This window comes from Etheostoma cragini, chromosome 23 (assembly GCF_013103735.1).
Source record: "Etheostoma cragini isolate CJK2018 chromosome 23, CSU_Ecrag_1.0, whole genome shotgun sequence".
Lineage (NCBI taxonomy): Eukaryota > Metazoa > Chordata > Actinopteri > Perciformes > Percidae > Etheostoma > Etheostoma cragini.
The window spans coordinates 15,431,519-15,450,319 of record NC_048429.1 but is presented as its reverse complement, the minus strand read 5'-3'; the positions used below and the strand labels follow the sequence as shown (position 1 = coordinate 15,450,319).

The 18,801-nt window shown below is 40.8% G+C and overlaps 1 protein-coding gene across 2 annotated transcripts in view; it reads left to right on the top strand.

Annotated features, from left to right (window-relative positions):
- Window positions 1–7,824: 7,824 nt before the first annotated feature.
- Window positions 7,825–18,801, top strand: part of gas2l3 (growth arrest-specific 2 like 3) — a 28,104-nt gene continuing 17,127 nt past the window's right edge. The window contains exon 1 of one of the 2 annotated variants that reach the window (XM_034863360.1): window positions 7,825–7,967. The gene's annotated coding sequence lies outside the window, so the exon portion shown is untranslated. Of the gene's footprint in view, window positions 7,968–17,332; window positions 17,591–18,801 lie in introns of those variants that run through there. The other variant, XM_034863361.1, reaches the window with a different exon arrangement.

Sequence of the window (18,801 nt, the reverse complement as noted above, 5' to 3'; positions counted from 1 at the left end):
CACAGTGAAGATACTGTACATCAGGCATGATATTGCAGTTGCGTCATAGGACATAAGATGTAAATTGTCGTGAGAGATTCAATTCCCATATTAGATTTCAAATGTTTTCAAATGCCTTCATTTATGGCAGTCTGACCAGTCATATGGACTGTGGAAGTGCTTAAATAGATATTAAATTCATTATTAAAGAAATGAATATGGGGACCTGACTTTAAGCAAATTACTATTGTGTAAATATCAGAGGTTTTCACAGACATTGTTCAATCAGAATCAGAAAAGGGTTTATTGCCAAATTAGTAACACAAGTCATTTTTGTTGTTGGTTGGTGCATAAATAAACAAACATATTGAACATTAATATGAAACAAACAATAAATACAGAAACAAGTATGTACACAATTCACTTTTTCTTAAAAGAACGTATATGTTAAAGCATTTTGGCAGTCATCAAACTACATTATGAACTAATGCCATAAGGTCCGCAATAAGGCAAATGTAGCCTTAAAATCTGTAAACAAAGCAGCTTGAACTTTGACATCTTTGCAGCAATCCATTTAAACTGCATTTAAAAAGTGATGAATGGTGTGCAGTGACTGTAAATGTGCACTTGAAAACTGCACGGTCAGTTATGCCATCACACAGAGGTCTTCATCTGATGTGACAGCCAGGCCTCTCATGGCATATGGCGCAAATGGGGCCAGTAAATCTCAAGCTGCCCCCATACATCCAAACAAAAGATCCCAATTTGCATGTAACGTCCTTACACCTCCCTGCACCCCTGCAGCTTTCTCATATGAGGTTAATGTGTCTGAAAGTAATAACTGATGTGGAGTCATTTGGTGGAAAATGTCTCCATCTTCTGGCAGCTATGCACTGTGTCTAAATGATGGGATGGGTACACCTCGTTGCATTAGGAACATATTGTACTTGGAAGGGATCAGTTGAGAGATTTTGAACTGGATACAGTCACAGTTGGAGCATGATGCATGCTGGGAGATTAGGGGAGGCAGCAGTGGGTGGTAGTGAGGGATCCTAATAGAGAAGGAAGATATGCAGTAAAGTTCACTTAATAATGTCATTTTAAAAGTTGTTTGGGGGTTGGAACTTTTAGTATTTATTAGTCAGTTTAATATTTCCCTAAGATTGCTGGGGATTGGATACTAATACAATGAATAAAATAAAGTTTGCTGCACGTTAAATATACTTAACGTTTATTTTCAGCGGAACAAGTACGGACCATTAACCAGTCATACATTAACTTTACAAGGCAGTTTTAACACTATTAAAAACTTGTGACATGTTTGCTATTAGGGGGTCATACAGTCTATTCTTCATTGCTTATTTCCAGCAAAGTCGTAACTGTTTTTTAACTGCAGCTAACATCACCAATCCAGTGTATGCAAGTCATTGAGATCCAGTGACTCCTATCTCTGTTACAACCTATGTTTACTGTAAATGATATCATCTTTAAAGATGCCAAGACAAAAGTTATAACACAGATTAATTAGTGCACAGAGTTGTTATTGCATCAAGCATGAAGCTACGTACTCATACACATACCTTACATACAGTCTACCTGCCCCTAACAAAATATATATATATATATATATATATATATATATATATATATATATATATATATATATATATATATATATATATATATATAAAAACTTAAACTAAACTAATACTAGCAAATGCACTCTGAAAACTAAAACTAAACTAGAATAAAATATTAAACTTAAAACTAAATTAATTGAAAAATTATTTTTACCTTGCTTCCAATAAAAAATAAATAATAATAATTGGACCAGGATCAATTAAAGTATTAAACACAAGCTACTTTAAAAGGTTGCAACCAGTATGTTGGTAAGGTATAAGCCAAAGGGGAATAAGACAAATAACAAATCTAAGATTGTTTTCCTGTAATTCAATTCAGTTTTATTTGTAGTATCAAAGCAGAACAACAGTTATCTCGAGACACTTTAGAGTAGGTCTAGACCACACTCTATAATTTATAAAGTCCCAACAATTCTAGTAATTCCCCCAAGAGCACGCATGGTGCGACCGTGTGACCATGAGCATGGAAGTGTATGGATGTACAAAAAAAAGTGCTCCTGCCCTTCAGCCATCATTTCTTTTTGTTATTTTAAAAAATGATTTAAACTAGGGATTGTTCTACTGTGGTGTGTTGAAATGTCTTCTGTGTGTGTTTGTCCATTTCCATCACTAGGTGGCAGTTGTGTTTAAAGGTGGGGAGCTCATCATCACATCAGAGCAGAGGTGTTGCAGCTGAAATATGTCAACTCTTTTTTATTTAACCACACTGGCCTGTTACCAGGGGCGGTTCTAGGATCAGACCTATGGGGGGGTCTCAGCACCTAATGAGAATGTGACACAGATAACCCTAATCCCCCTATCTAATGTTCTAACACTCAGCAATTTTTGTTGCTTACATTTCAATTTGAGTTTTAATCTGCGCCATGAAATGACCAACTTCTCCTCTTGGGACTACCAACGTTAAACTTCACAACCGTCTCCTGCTCTCCCTCTGACAACCTCCTCTGATTGGCCCAAACTAAGTTTCTGTTAATGGTGATTGTTTTCCTTACTCACTAACAGACAATCTCACAAACTCTCATAAAAACTCTAAATTTGATATATATGTATTTTTTTTTAAAGGAGGGGCTGAGATGAAATTTTTATGGGGGCTTGAAAAAGGGTCTAAAATTGCTCATAGCTTTTCCAATATCCCCTTCCATTTTTTTTTCTTCATATAGTCTAGGGTTGCACGATATTGATAAAATGTGATATTGCGATTATGAATATTGCAATAGTGATAATCATTCCTACATTTTTAAACATTTAAAATTACAAAAGTTATAGGAAATTGCATCAAAATAGATTTGTAACAAATGAAACAATTTTTCTTACAACACAAGTTTTATTTCAACGGACTTTCATATTGGACTGGTACAACATGAATAAATACTAATAATTAAATAAGGACCATGCCTACAGAACAGGACATGTTTTACTGGTTGGACAGTATAAGATAAAGATAACAGGACACAACTTCTTTTTCCTCTTTGATTCTTTCCGTTTTGTTGTCTATTTCCTCACTTACTCTGTCACTCTGTTGAAATATGGACATAAGTGGTACGCTACAAAGATTACTAAATGGAAGACGTATGAAATATGCTTGTTTTTGTTGTATACAAGACAAGACTGTAACGTTCTTTTATCTGATGCATTTGTTTGTTGTTTTCACCGAAAGCCTATTAACAACAGGAAAAGGGACTACAACTATTTTTTTTTTAGCTAACTCTGGTTAATTTACATTATTTTTTTCCTAACATTTTTTATTTAATGTCCTACTAATCACTACTACAAAGGACAAAGTATGTATTTATCTTGGTGTCATGGAAGTTATGTTAAAGAAACGAACAAACTGTGCTTTTAGAGTTTATGCCACTGGAAATAACACGAGAATGTTTGGTGCAAGAATGCACCAAAAAATGCCAATTAGCTGCAACTTTTAATTCCACTGTACCCACATATTAAATGTATTTACTTACATTTGTGATGGCTGTATGGGTTGTATTTTTTCCAGTGTAAAGTAGCCATAGTAGATTTCTGATGTGGAAGTGAGACAGTGTCAAGAGTAAACACAGCTGTAGCTAATAACATGAACTAATCACTAATGATCAATCAGCTGCAGCTGTGTTTCCCATACATACAGTACACACACACAGTATTCGCTGCAGATTATTGACTCGACAGGACCCTGGGCCTGAAATCCAGACTACGTTTACACATGGGCGACTATTTTCATAAACGGACATTTCAACCTCTCCGTTTTTTCATAAATGACATTGTGCATAGCGGGGCTTTTTTTAGAAAAACTTCCAGGGCCTTTTTGCGGGTAGAAGGTTGTGAAAACATGAGTTACGGGTCGCCTGGAACCCAGCATATGTCATGATTGAAACCCATATAGAGACTGATACTGTATATAAAACGTTCTCAGTGTCTGTTAACTCTTTGTTTTAGAGGGAGTGTCTCTGTTTCAGGACATTTTGACTTGTCATAGTGGGAAAAGCACAGGTGTAGATAATGAAATGAATGGTGGCTAAATTCCATTTCGCTGCTCTAGTTTCAGGTTCCCTTGATTGTGCATGCTGTCTCCCTCTTACTGGGGCACATGAACAGAGCATAGCCATTGTTAATGTTATTAGTAACACCTGTGCTTTTCCTCTCTGTGTGTGTGTGTGTGTGTCCGTCCAGAACTGCACTGCACAGACTATATTGCCCTTCATTCATTAACCCTTGTGTTGTCTTCCCGTCGACCATGAAAAAAAAACATTCCTAGCTCAACGTTTTGGTTGCTTTTTTCAAAATTTTGATTGCTTTTTCAGATGTTTCTGTCACTTTTTCTGACATTTTAGGGGCTTTTTCCCCTCATATTTCTTGTCTCATATTTCTAATATGAAAAACTGTAAAAACATTAGGACACCATAAGAGTTAAATTCAGTTATAACATGTGTGTCAAAGTAATTTTTTGTTTTTTAATCACTAATCCCACCCAAAATTCCATTAATGTGCTATACTGGTACTGTTTAGCAGCTTATCAGGCCAGTGAGGTTTTAGAGATTGAACTCTGTTTGTAGAACAGAAACCTGCGGTTGAGTAAGCTCACAGGGCAAATGTTTAATCTGCACACCAACACAGTAACCCTACACTGCACTACCCAGGCAATTACCAAAAAAACAAGTTTGAGTGTAAATTTGAGGTAGCTACTTGTATTTCACTTGAGTCGCTTTCTTTTCATGCCACTTTCTACTTTTATGCTGTTACATCTCAGAAGGAAAACTTTTACTTTTTACTCCTCTACATTAATCATTGATGACAGCTTTAGTTACTAGTTATTTTACACTTTAAGAAGTTTTCATACAAAACACACATAGTCTATAACATACAAGGTTTTATCATAAATTAAACTACAATCCCAGCTGAAATTATAAGACTGTTAAAGACAGAACTATTTGGAGGGTTTCCAGTTTCTAAAATGGGAAAACATTTTGCATCAGGTACTTTTACTTTTAAAATCTTAGGTAGGCCTAACACTATTAATACAGAACTTTAACTTTTTTTTTACAGTTTGGTATTAGCACTTTTACTTTTAGCTCTTTAGATGCTTTTATATAGACCTTAGTGGTCCCCTAATACCACTTCTGAAGTCTCTCTCCCCAAATTCTCGCAAGGTGGAGGCTGGGGGTGTTGTCTGGACCAACTGCCACTTTGCTCGTCTGAAAGCCATGATGTCTCTCTCTCATGGGTGGGCCAAATTCTCTGGGCGGGCAAACCAGAGAAAGGGAAGGTAACCTTGCCCCTTATGACCTCATAAGGGGCAAGAGTCCAGATCAGGCAACTGAGCTTTCATTTTTTCAAAGGCCGAGCAGGATACCCAGGGCTCGGCTTGCACCCACCACCATTTCTAGCCACTGAGGGACCAAAGGCAGGCTGGGGAAATGCATATTAATGTTAAAAAGCATCATAAAGGGACATTTTCTTAACTTGGAACCTTTCCGTAAAGGATCTGAATGCTTCTTCCACCACTGCTAACAGAACAACATCCAGTTTTAGGGAGTTTAAAAGAGTCAGCTGGCAGAAAGGCAGGCTGGTCAGCTGGAAGACTGGCTGTTTCCAGAAGCAAAAAAATGTCCAAGTGTGTGCTGCCATGGTTTCACTGCACAATGGTAAGGGTGTGGCTGAAACCCAACACAAACCTGCCCCCCACCCCACACGAGATGATTAGCCCCTAAAGAGATGACTGGATGTAAATGGGACTCATCCTTCTAACTGTCAAAAGTGAACTAGGACAGTGTGTGGGGCGCTGCCGCAGGTCCTTTTATTCTAGCAGCAGTCACACACTTTTTACCTTTGGGGTTTATAGTGTACATCTTGATATTAAGGGTTCAAACCGTGAAGCGGTAGAACCCTTCAATGTATATCCGTTTTAGTTATTATTATTTGTTGTCTGCCGCGCCAGCACAAATTCCTGTAAGCTGGAATGAGCTAGAAACATTAAACTTGGAGGAACAACTGGAAATGGTGTGCATGTGCTTCTATAGAAATATGAATTAAATCGGTCACAAGGTGGCGCTGTAATTTAGGCTTGAAAATGCAAACTTTGAAAGGCCACGCCCCCCACACCGTAAGTCCGATTGACTTTTCGATTGAATTTCTCACACAGGTGCAGCTTTATGTGCTCTAAAAAAGCCTCAAAGATAATTAAGGTCAGCTTAGAAAATATTTAGTTTAGAAGTTTAAAAAAAATGTCCACATCTCAATTAATTTTCAAGTTCTTGACCAATGAACTTTTAAAGGGGCGTGGCTCTGGACATAAATAAACACAAATCAGCAACCGCAGGGCCAATCATCACACAACTCACAGGGTATGTATAAGTACCCAGACATTTGTTTTCATACATATGCCACTAGTTGGCGCTACAAGATAGGTGAGTAGCACCCTGGAGAGTAGTCCCCCTATAAATAGGACCACGCCCCTGAAAGTTGCAAATTGAACAACAGGGGGCGCTATAAATGCAAACAAACTGCAGGAGATACAGTACAAATCAGGCTATAAATGACTAAATGTTTGTCCAATCAGCACAAAACTTCCAGTAAATGTCCACATAACAACCTCACACATACATGGCAAGTGTCATTCAAATTGACAACTAGGGGGCCCTTTAAATGCACAATCACTGGACGTGCAATGACACAAATTAAGGTTTGAGCTTGGAATCGCAGCTTGCGGCTTTGTTATTAGCAATTGTTTTTGTGTTGGTCTTCTGCTTTTCTGAAATTGCCGTGAGCTGGACTGAGCTACATATCAAACTGAATTGAAAATAAATGGTTTTGACAAATCAGTTTGTCCAATCGTTACAAAGCTTGCATGATGTGTTTTATAACGACGTTGGACCATATGTGTGAATTCAACTTTGTGGCATTGCACATGTCACAAGTACAGACCAACGACATGTAGTTAGGGTCTAACCAGAAGTGCTTAAGCAGGGATTAAATGTGTGTGTGTGTGTGTGTGTGTGAATTTCTAATACTAAAGGTATGTATAGGCTATGACTACGGTAATTCAGAATAAATAACTATACAGCATGTACCGTAGTGCACCGAGTTTTCTTACTGCCCACCTTCTCAGTTTGTCCATTGTCACCATTGACCTTGGTGTTGCACATGCATTACTAACAATAGTCCTGTGAAAGTGGACTGACATCTAAATTCACCCTTGTTTTTTGTTGACATTGGCTTTAAACCAACAAAAAACAATTTATTGTCTTTTCTTCTGACCTTTTTCAAATCGAATGTGTAGAAAAGTCTTTAAGAAATTGTAACTCAAATCTTATAGAACCATAAATAGGCTATGATGGATTAAAGAAAAAGACATTACTCTGAGAACTGCAGGTGAAATGGACACAAGTGAAACTAGAAAAAGCATATTAGGGTGAAAGTAGAAACTAGAAGGGATAGAGTCAATGACTGACAGAAACTGAATGAAAAGGGGAAAGAAAATGTGTATGTAATGTATGTTGTTTCTTTATGGCTTATCTTACTTACAGTACCTATATATATCTTATAATGTCTTCTAATTTAGAAGATTTACTTTATAAAGCTTTATTTGGACCCTTGAATTTCATTGAATGGGTTTTCAACTTTCAGTAATATGATACTCAGGTGAGACATATGGCCCCGCCCCCAGCGACAGGAGCGCTCTGATTGGCTGGTTCGAACAGCGCTGTCCACAAACACACAGCACAGCAGCGGAGAACATGAGTAACTCCAAATGACTGGAGTGCGAAGTCAGGATTTCCACAAGGAAAAACGCTTTAAAAATCAACACAACGTGGCCAGACTTTCTACTTGAAGACTCTATACCCTTCCGTTTTCCTGGTAAGTCTAAAACTTGTACCTCGTCTTTTTATTAAGCGAGAATAAGCGGGGTAAGCTTATCCGAAAGTTTTCGCCTGTGAGGAGTTAGAGGTTTTCTCCTGTTTCTCCCCAAAAATCCATGAGGGAGCCTCGTGGAGATTTTTAGCGAAATACTGCAAATAGCGTTATTTTGTAGGCAAGGTTTTAAACAAATAAATACAATATATATATATATATATATATATATATATATATATATATATATATATATATATATATATATATATATATATACTGCAAGGAGTGCAGAACTGACGCAATTAAGTATAATACAAGTTAAGGTTATGTTTATGACTTGAATGAAATAAACGATGTGCTTTTCTTTTGACACGAGCCACAATCAAATTTAAACGGAAAGGCTGCAATTCAAACTAACGTTAACATCCTTGCACTGTACAGTCTATCTCACTGTTCCGTAATGGCAATTAATTGACATTGACAGGTCTGAGCGTGCATATGTTGAGTGTAAAACAATGGCTTTTAGTCAGGAGCATGCGCACATGCGTTATATCCTTGATTGGCAGGTGAGCATAAATAGGTAAGAGGATCAGTAGTTTACTATGTCTCTCATTTATTATATAATGTGACGTTGCAATGGCTGGATATAGAGTTGTTGTGTTATGTCATAGGGTTAAGTTTTATGTTTTGTCTGTTCGTTAGGAAGAGCAGGGTGAAATTCTCTCATGCTACACACACACACACACACACACACACACACACACACACACAGAGACTGGCATGTCTTATCCTGCTGGTGTAGCTATTGTGTCCGGACAATAACGAGAGAGACATCTATATGATGTTGTGTACATGTGATAATCCTGTTTTCCTGTTTGAGGATAAAGGATGAAGTAAATGCTCTGCAGGTGCTTCCTGCACAAAGGGTTACACAAGTGAAAGGCCATTCACACTCTGGTGATGTGTTCACAGAGACATTTATCCTATTTTTTTGTCTTGACAACTATAAGATTTCTGTTGCATAATCATTTTTTACTTGTCATTCTATATGAATGAATTGCTGGACAAGGGTGGAGATGTGGCCGTGGATCCAGAGGTCTGGAACCAGGCTACTTATTATGAATATTGCTGCCAACACATTTTTCCACATCCAATGACATGCACTTATTGGGTGTCACTATAACTCAAGCAAGGGTGTGAACGGGTGCAGGCGCGTCATTGTAATTCCTCCACATGCAGTTCATGAAACATAACATGCAATTGTCCCACACCTGTGTATGTAATCAGCATACCCTCCAATAATTTCCTAAATCACCATAAATCCGAAACACTAATAATCTGTTGGGTCAGCTTTGCTGTAGAGAAACTGACCTCGATCAAATTGCATTAGGATTAAAGGGGCGATCAGTTAATGTGCACCCTGTTTATAATCTTATGTTACTTAAAGGTGCAACAAAACACACCGGTCTTATCTGCCACTGTCTCTGCCTGACAAAGTCAGACATGCTATATCATTAGCATTTTTTTTTTTAATCCCTTCTTAAAACTGTTAATAGGAAAGTGTTCATGAATATCGAATATCCTGTTGGGTTTTATCATCCCTCCTTTGCCATATTTTTAACTTGTCCTCAGGTGTTTTATGTTTTTATGGTCCCTCTGTTCCTTTTTAATCCATTTATTTTTTTGGTCTTGGTTTTATTTGCTGTTTTCTTCTTCTGAAAAGCACTTTATAACCCTGTTAAGAAAATTGCTTTGTGTTTGGTTTGAGCATGAATAATTTCCTAAAAGTTAGGAGCCGGGGCTCACTGTGTCGGACAGTTTTTTATTTTTTTGTAAGATAATTTTTTGGGTCTTTTCAGCCTTTTTGTTAGGACAGCTGAATAAATGAAATGGGAGAGAGGGTGGAATGAGATGTAGCAAAAGAACGCGGGTGGGAGTTGAACCCGGGCCCACTGCGTTGAGGGGTACATTTCTATATATGTGCGCCCGATCTACCAACTGAGCAATCCGGTTACCCAAAGGTGTCATTGTCATGTTGCCCCTTAGAACGTACTAGCATTGTCAACAGATCACTGACAATACAGTACAGCACTCTGTTTCAGACAAAGCTGTCACTGCCCAGCTCTCAATGAATGAGCTCATACATAAGTAGCAACCCCAATTCCAACTTCTCTTCATAACCACCATCTGCTTGATCTTTGGCATCAGGCCTCGCAGTTTGGGCCTGCCAGGGCTCCCGAAGGAAGTTCAGACACACAGCCCCACCAGATGAGACAAAGAAGGCTTAATGACTTAAAAATGCATGTGGGCACATATGGTTGGCGATGCGTGTGGACCTGAAACAATGGAGATGATAATGAAATCTTGGATTACCCCTCATTTATGTGTGTGTTTTGTAGGTGGTTTGGATTGGTAGCATGATGTGAGAAAACGGAGTCATCTGTGTGTTGTTTGAATGCTACAAGTCATTATGTGAACACAGTATTCTTTTAACATTTTAGAACTAAAATCCTCATTTAGAGGCTGGTGAAAAACGTCTATTTGGTTCATTTAAGTCTGATTTGCATTCGTGATGGTACATTAAAACGAGTTTCAAAAGTTTGAGTTCACCGATCTTGTCATATCCTGTCAAAATTGACCGTTTGAGGGGCTGTGGTTTTGTTTGAGTTTTCTTTGTTTCCATTTTAGTGTCCCTTCGTTAAACGCCATCCTTTTTAATCATCCTTTTTATGGCTGGTGTGAGTGTGTTTCCGCTCACAGAAGATCTAACCCCCAAATACCAGCTGTTTCAGAACGGCTGCGGATCGGCTCCGCCGTCCGTCAACGCCCACCGGGTCCGGATTTGTTGCGGAACGGTTGAGGCCATGACTGATAGCTGAAGTCTCGAGGACCCACAAGAACTTACGAATTCACATAGAATAGAACCACAAAACCGGTTTGTTTTCATCCAGAAGAGTAGAGGGGGAAACAACTCTTTGCTGTGTTTTCAAGGTGTAGTGTAGGGAAATATGAACCGCGGTGAGCACACTCTACTTTATTTTGAAAATCAACAGGATGTTTTATTTTTGCTTCCGTGCTAAAATTCCTGTCCCGTACTGTCTGCCATGTGTGTGTGTGCGGAGCTCTCCGGCGTCCGGCAATCACCGTTCCGGAGCAGATCCTCAGCTGTTCCGGAACCGCTGGATATTAGGACTAAGGGTGCAAAGGGTTCTCCCACCATGTCTTCGCTCTGGTAAAGGCTTATTAAGGTGAAAGGTAACCCAGTTTTTAAAGCCCCCCTCCCGCCCCATACACTAACTAGGATTATTATGTAATAAACAAACATGGCTAATAAGGCTAAGCTCAACGACCCCCCCCCCTCGACCTTCTGCGTCTCCTTGGCCTGACCTTCTGTGAAGAGTTGGGAACGGGCGATGAGGCGGTTTGTGCTACACAGGCTTATGTGAACTAACCCTGATGAAGCTTGTTACATGGCAACACTCTGGGATTTCTTGGGGAAGAACTTGTTTTGGTGGAACATTTGCACCCTGCAAAAGAAATCGCCACGTACAATAAAGGAAGTAAACTGTTAAAGGAAAGTGAGCCATTAAAATTCGCTGGATACATGGTTAAATATAACTTTCTCTTACCAGTGTACCGCCAATTGTATTTGTTTTTTTATTATTTACTTTCCATTTAAGGCGGGTTGCCAACATTAGTTAATGTTCCTCGATGCTACCGGAATTTAAAAGTTAACCCAAAGAAAGCGGGACATCCGGTGGAACTTCTGGCGTTTCGGAGCAATCCGGTAAATTAACCGTCGCCCATCCAGACTATATGTTTGTGGATAACATATTCTTGATTGTTGGCAGAACGCTGACACCGGACATCATTTAGTTTAACTGGATTTAAAATATCCCATGTGAAGTGTTATCTGTAAAGGAAGGGCTTGCATAATTAAATAATGTTGACAATAAAGGAGGAGCCCAGCCATGCTTCACATAAGCGTTTACAAGTAATTAGTAAGTTCATAGTAGTAGATGTCCCTTCTGGCCTGGCAGTTTTTGGCTGTATGATAGATGTCATGTTTGAAATCAAAAGGTTCTTGCAACGTTCCCTCCTAATGCGCCCATCTGTCAACAGCTTCACGTCCCAGTGCATTCATTTAATGATGTGTAACACATGATGGGATGCACTCATGTGAGCACTCCATTAGGGGATGACTAACGGTTACAAAAAAAAATAACAGCTGATAGCGAACAGCTGAGTGAATATCCACTGTCAGATTGGTGTGGTAGTGCGCTCAGGTCGTTCAAACTGCAGGCCTGAGGCTGAAGCAATGATGTCATTGCTGTTAGTCGGTTTGTGTGTATAAGAGGTCAGCAGAAACGGCTGTGAGTAGGCATCGTTCCAGGCCTGCTGTAGCTTAAAAGATGCCCCTGCTGGATGTTGGTTACTGCCGATTGACTCAGCCAACTGATCGCTGACGTCATGTAGGGGAGGAAATATAAAAATGTGGAAGATGACTCAAAATAGAACATTTAAACTGTATGTTCAGGGTTTGCAGTTGGCACCGGTTGGTGCCATGATGGCATACTCTGTCAGAGAAGTGTCTTGTGGTGGTTTGGCTGTTGCCCCGTGTAGTAATGTTTTCTGGCAAAGTCAACAGTCGGATCTCCAAATGTGGATTACTGGGACATGGTGAACTCGAACGCTAAGGCCTCTGCATGTTTCAAACATTTCAAAGTGCATATTGATGTGAAACCTGCCAGCTTTACGCGGCCCATTCATTCCCTTTTTTTATTTTAAACTGCTCTTTTTGCTTGTTTTTGGTTTCTCCTCTTGTAGTTCTTGCATAACATTGGAGTCACTGTTTAGGTATTTTCTTTGTCACCAAAACGGGCAAATATTGCTTATCTTGTTGCTGTTTGAAATGTGTGGAATCTTTTGGTCAAGTCATCTGAGATGTTGTGTTCAGTTAGCCTCTTGTAATTTAGATCACTGTGGGAAAATCCTGAAGTCTTGTTTCAACAGTAAAGCATATTCTTCTACTTTGAGACCATCAGCGACAACTGCCTCTGTTTACTAAGGAGTGTGACCTATAAAGATATATGTCCTTTTTGAAAAGCAACACGTTTTAAAGAAGGCAAGTCAACATGCTTTGGGTAAATGCGTGGCCGATTGTATTTTCTGGTTGTGTGCTGCAAACTAATTCTCCCGTTTTACTGACCTGGAATCTGCTTCTATTGGTTCCTCTGCTGGTCCAGGTTATAGAAAGCAGGGCAGGACAAACTGAGCCTGAGTGAGGGGCTTTGAAATCCCGGACAACACAGAGTGGCGTGTAGTGAGCTGTGGATTAGCGTCAACAAATCAAAATGGGATTGGCAGGTGGCTCCCACACAGCCAAGCCTTTAAGATGGACTTTACTCAGTGTCCCACCTAAGGAAAGGCCGCTCCAACAAGGACGGGAAGAAGGAGGCCAAGAAAAGTGTTAATCCATTTTGAAAGGGGGACAGTCTTTTGCCATGGTAAACCGTGATAAGCAAGCTTGTGCAAGCCCAGGGGGGACTGAACGGCTTTAGAACGTAAAGTTTCATTGAAGACATTGCACTTGTTTCAACAATAGACCGGAGAAGTATATTTACTTTTCCGTTCTCAGCAACTGAATGAATTTCCCTCTTGACAGTGCAGCCGGGCCCCATCTGTAATGAAAAGGGGGGGGGGGGGAGTCTGGGCTCTAAATGAAATTCTCCTCCGACAGGGTAATTAAGTCCAGACACAAAAGGCTCAGCAGGACCGAGTTTAATAGAGGAGGAGTTAGTATTCTCCAGGGGGAAGTTTGGACCAGCCGAACCCATTTGGACTGCGGGGAAGGGCGCAGGAGGTTCACTGGCCTGCAGCCACTTCACACCACGGCTACAGGGTGCAAGCACACACACACACACACACACACGTGAGGGAAGTGATTGTGTGAAGAATGAAAGAACACAGCTTGAGAGAAGAGAGAGAATCTCGATTTAAAAAAAATGCTCTGGACAATTGCTGTGCTAAGCCGCTGTGCATGTTGCTGTGCAATTGTCGTTTTTAGAAGAGTTACAGAAATTGTCAGACACTGAAAGGTATTGGGGGAGGGGGTTCAGGTGCTTAGCCCTTTGCGTGAAGCCCCTTAAAACTTCATCACATGCAGTGTGGTGAAAGGCAGCAGGGACAATTTTCTTTTTTTTTAAATGAAAATTTTTTTGGGCTGAAAATGATTTTAGTTCTCCAAAGAAAAAAAGCGTTCAGGAAAAATTGGAGAAAAGCCGTCATGAGAAATTTGCCGAATGGAAGAATAACTTCCAGGACATATAAAACATTAGTTTCTCTGGGGCCTCTCACCTAAATAAAACCCCTTAAAGGGGTGGGCTCTTGAAGCTGCACATGGCCAACTTTTAGTTTTATTTTTTTGCTCCTGTTTTTATCCCCCTTACACACACGCACAACACCATGTAGTGGAAAATCAAAAGGACATCATCGCCTGAACACTCCACTTTTAACTCCTTACGTAATGCGTTCTCATTTCTTCTTTTTTTTTTTGCTGCAATTTTATGCACGGGTGCTCACATGCACTACCGGAGTGCCGCGGGCTGCATGCGTGCGCCACGTGCTGTGTGTTGTGATGACGGAGCGTCGTGGAGGTGGATGCACTCTGCTGTCTGGAATAGCGCTGATCCTCTTAAATGATTACTAGCTGAGACCAGAGAGAGACGACCTGCGTGGGCAACATGCAGACAGATGTCTCACCCCCACCCTCAACAAAACACACACACACACACACACACACACACACACACACAGCGTCTATGTTTAGTTCAGGATACAGGGAAGCTCGTACTTGATCGCTCTCCTTTTAATAGACTCCAAGTCTATTATATCGTTCATTTGTACCTAAACAAAGGCAATTCCTTTCATTTATTAAGCACCTTTTTTCTGGCAGGAAGTGGAATGTGTGTAGAGCACTCTTAGAAGAAAACAGGCCTCCTAATGAGGACAGTTATCTTTAGTAGTTGTTGCAGTTTGTTTATCCCTTCAAATCAAATTTGCAAAGTTGAAGATTGTTTTAATGCACCCACACATTTGTCATTAAATTCATTATTTTGTGTTTGTGAATTCCTGCAGGTCAGGTACCACACTGGCTTTAAATTGATGTTGCATTGCCAGTGGAATTGCATCTACAATCGGTCTAGAATCTAAATATAAAGGCCTCAAAATCTGCAATTTCTGCAATTGAATATATGTGTAACACTGCAATGCTTTTGTAAATGCAACATCTGGAAACACCATCTGAAGATAATGGCTAAAAAGTGGTGGACTTGAGTCCCGGAAATAGCAGGTTTCCTGAGGGAATGAAACGGGTTTTGTTTCACTCCTAAAGTCTGGTTAGTCCCTCCAAACCTGACTAGGGTCTTTGTCAACAGGTTTCTGTGCCTCATTAATCAGTTAGTTTTTTTTTTTTCAATCGCTTTGACAAAGTTTAATAGTCATTTAACAATTGTCCCCATCTATATGAACATTAGGTCAATTGTTCACATGACTATAGTCATTTTTCATTGCTTTGGCGTAAAATTTTGAGCCCGTTCACAACTACGCGAGCCCAGAGTGGAGCAATGTTAAGGAGAAAACTTTTTTTTTTTTTACTCATTTGAACAAAACGTTAACTATACATTCAAGTTAGATTAAAATTGAGTTATCGCCCTGCCCTACTCACATAGTGATTTGCTCAACGTACCATATGTTGTGAGGATTGTACTTAGAGTTTTGACAATTGTAAGTTTGTTTTAGTAAATGTGCCAAAGCAATTGAGGAAAAACTGTAATCTAAATGTGGCTTTAACAATATAGGAATGGCTCACATGTGCACCATGTGTGAGTAAAGTGAATGTGGGAATTGGGATTCTTAGATGGTTGTAAATTCCCAATCTATTCTATTCTCCCAAAGGAGCATTGTTCATTTGAAGTACAACTTCATCACGAGCTCAATGAAATGGATCCACAAAGAGGCTCTGCTGCATATTTGGCCCTAAAGAAATAAGACATAATCTCAAAAACTGCCACATCTTTTGGATGCAACATCTTGCTGACAGAAGCAGGAAGGCTCTGGAGGACACTGCACATTACAGATGGATGGCAGAAGAGTGCCAGCATTGTCAGATGTCTTTTTTCTCCCGGCAACCGTTGGGGAATGTGCGTGGTAGCGAGCAGTGTCGGTGTCGAGCCGTGCCCTTTCCATTGAGCCACTCCCAAGTTCACCACCAATATAAAACGGGTTTTGTCTTCGCCTCCCCTTTTTTGGCTTTCGATTCTCTCGCCCTCCTCTGTGCTTGACATTTGACTGTGTGTGGGTGCCTTTGGTCCCTGTAGGGAGTCACGCTCTCAGGCGCTGCTGGGACCCCAGATGCACACAACTGGAATCCAGAGCCAAAGATCTGCCCTTTGTCCTGTGTTAAGTGCAAGCCCTCTCGCATGCTGAAAAGAATCCGAGCCTTTCTGGATTGTTTCCCTGTTCTTAAATTCCAAATGTCGTCAGTCCGGCACTGTTTCTGGTTATTCCGCTTCATAGCCTTGAGGAAATTGCTTTAAAAGACTTCAGAGAAGAAGGTAAGGATCCTTTTCAAATCCTCTAGCTGCCACATATCAAGATTTTCAGTGCTGGTCTTTTTCTCTTGAATTTCAGATTTGATCGACCCAATCAATCCGACCCGATCATTTAGCATCGCTTGGAGCATGTTGTGGTTTAATATCTTAATTTAGGGCTTGATATGCAGTTCAAAATATAAGTGAACAAAAACAAGAGCATGCGATTGTGTGGTCATGTGATTTTGTGCCCCAGGACCCTTGGATGTATTATCTAACACAGTATGTTCACAAAATGAGCCTTACTAATGTCAGTCAGACCATACTGTAGTTTTTAGAACTGAGCTGGCTGGACCAGCTGTGGACACCCAACATCTGTGCATCTCAGTAGCCGTGATGTCATGTGTTCTGTTCTTTGCTTTCTTAGAGTTTTGCTCCCCCCAAGGCAAACTTGTTGGAACCCTATCCACATGGACGCAGCTGTCAACTCTCTTGATGGCTACATCAACAACCATCCAAAAAAACCAGAACAAACTCGTTTTCCTGCTTCCCGCCCCAAACTTTCTGCTGAGTACTGGTGTGGGAGCTTGGTTGAGTTCTCTGTTGGTACTAGAGGGAGGTGGGGGGGGGGATGAAAAGGAAGTGGAGGTAACCCCCCACCTCACCTCCTATCCGTGTGTGTCAAGCTAACAAAACAATAGAGGCTTTGTGAGAGGGTCCCGCAATGACAGGATTGTTTTGGGGGGGGGGGAGCAGAGGGGCGGTCAGGGCTTAGCGAAGCGTAGCCACTTCATTAGTCAGGGCTCTCCTTTTGCACCTCCTCCTCCCATCCATCCTCCCTCCTGTCATTCCCTCGCTGCTTTTCCTTCCCCACTCACTCGTGGAGCCACAGAGGCAGGAGCCGCTCTGGCTGGACAGCACTGAGCCTAGCGCAGGGTTTTGACTCAGCATTGATGATGAGGATGTGCTTTTGAGGCTGACCGCAGTTGTTTGGCGCAGCTTTCTCGCGCAGTATCGCACCGTTTTTGCTCTAAGGTAAGTTGTCTTGTGTTGTCATCCTTCCTGTCCCCTCCCGTCCTTGGCCGCTGACTTGCATCTTCTCTTCCCCTGAGCTGCCGCTTTGGTGTCGGATGACTGCACGCAGCACTCTTACTAGGCGGGCCTTTTGATGAACAACCGAGGATGCAGTTTAAGTGGTTATTAAGGCATTTCTATGACTCCGCTAGTTTTCTTTGGTTCTTATACCATTTTCATCACTCTATGCCTGATGACATCAGCTGAAAACACCGTAGGGCTAGAAGTTTCGCAAACCCAGTTTTGTTGGTTGGATGGTTTATGTGAGGTGATATTTGCCTGCCGAGCAGTGGGGGGGGATGGTGGTGTTAGGAGACTATTGCCTCAGCTGTGTTGACCAAATTATCAGCGTTATTAGGATCTACGTGCTTGTGATTGCTTTCTCCCCCCACGCACTGCCTCTCTTTGTCAAACGCGCACACCCTCTGGGACAGTTGAGCGTCGGGGTAATCCTTCACATCCTGTGTGGGAAAGGGCAGAGAGGAGAGCACTCAGACCAACCTCATCACTTCCTCGTGAGAAAGCCTGATCCACTAAAACCCACTGCCTGTCCAGAAAAACAACAACATCCCGCCTGTTGTTTTGTTTGTTTGTTTTTTTACCCAGAGGGCTGTTTGCATCATCCCGAGTGCTTGTCCGCAGCTTTATATCCTGTTCAACTGTCCTCCTTTTTAATGTTTCTCCATCTCACTTTATCACTACTCGGGGCATCATAGCTACATGGTTTTCAACTTTCCCATCTGATTCACCAGGACAACATCTGAGTTTAATGTGTAGTAAATTGGATTTTTTATTTTATTTTTTTTGCAGAGGGATCACGCTTTCAGTGTGTACTGTAGATGAAAAAGTCCCATGTCTGAAATAGTGTAAATACTGCATGTACTTGATGGGATAATCTTGAATGAAGCTTCGAAGTAATTGTGTGTAGTCAGTTGAACTTGAATATAATTCTCGTGGCTTTTTGAGGTCTTTTGCCTGTCCCAGGAGTCCCAGGGCTCCAGGGTAGGGCTAGACGACAATTCTGTACAGTATTATCAATCTCTTACTGCCCTAACTTTGTTATCATTGCTTTTTTTCAATAGATAAATAGTTTGAATGCTGTATCCTCAAACTCTGTTTATCTGCTACAACCAGTGACATCTAACCAATCTGGTCAAAGTCCGCTGCAGAAT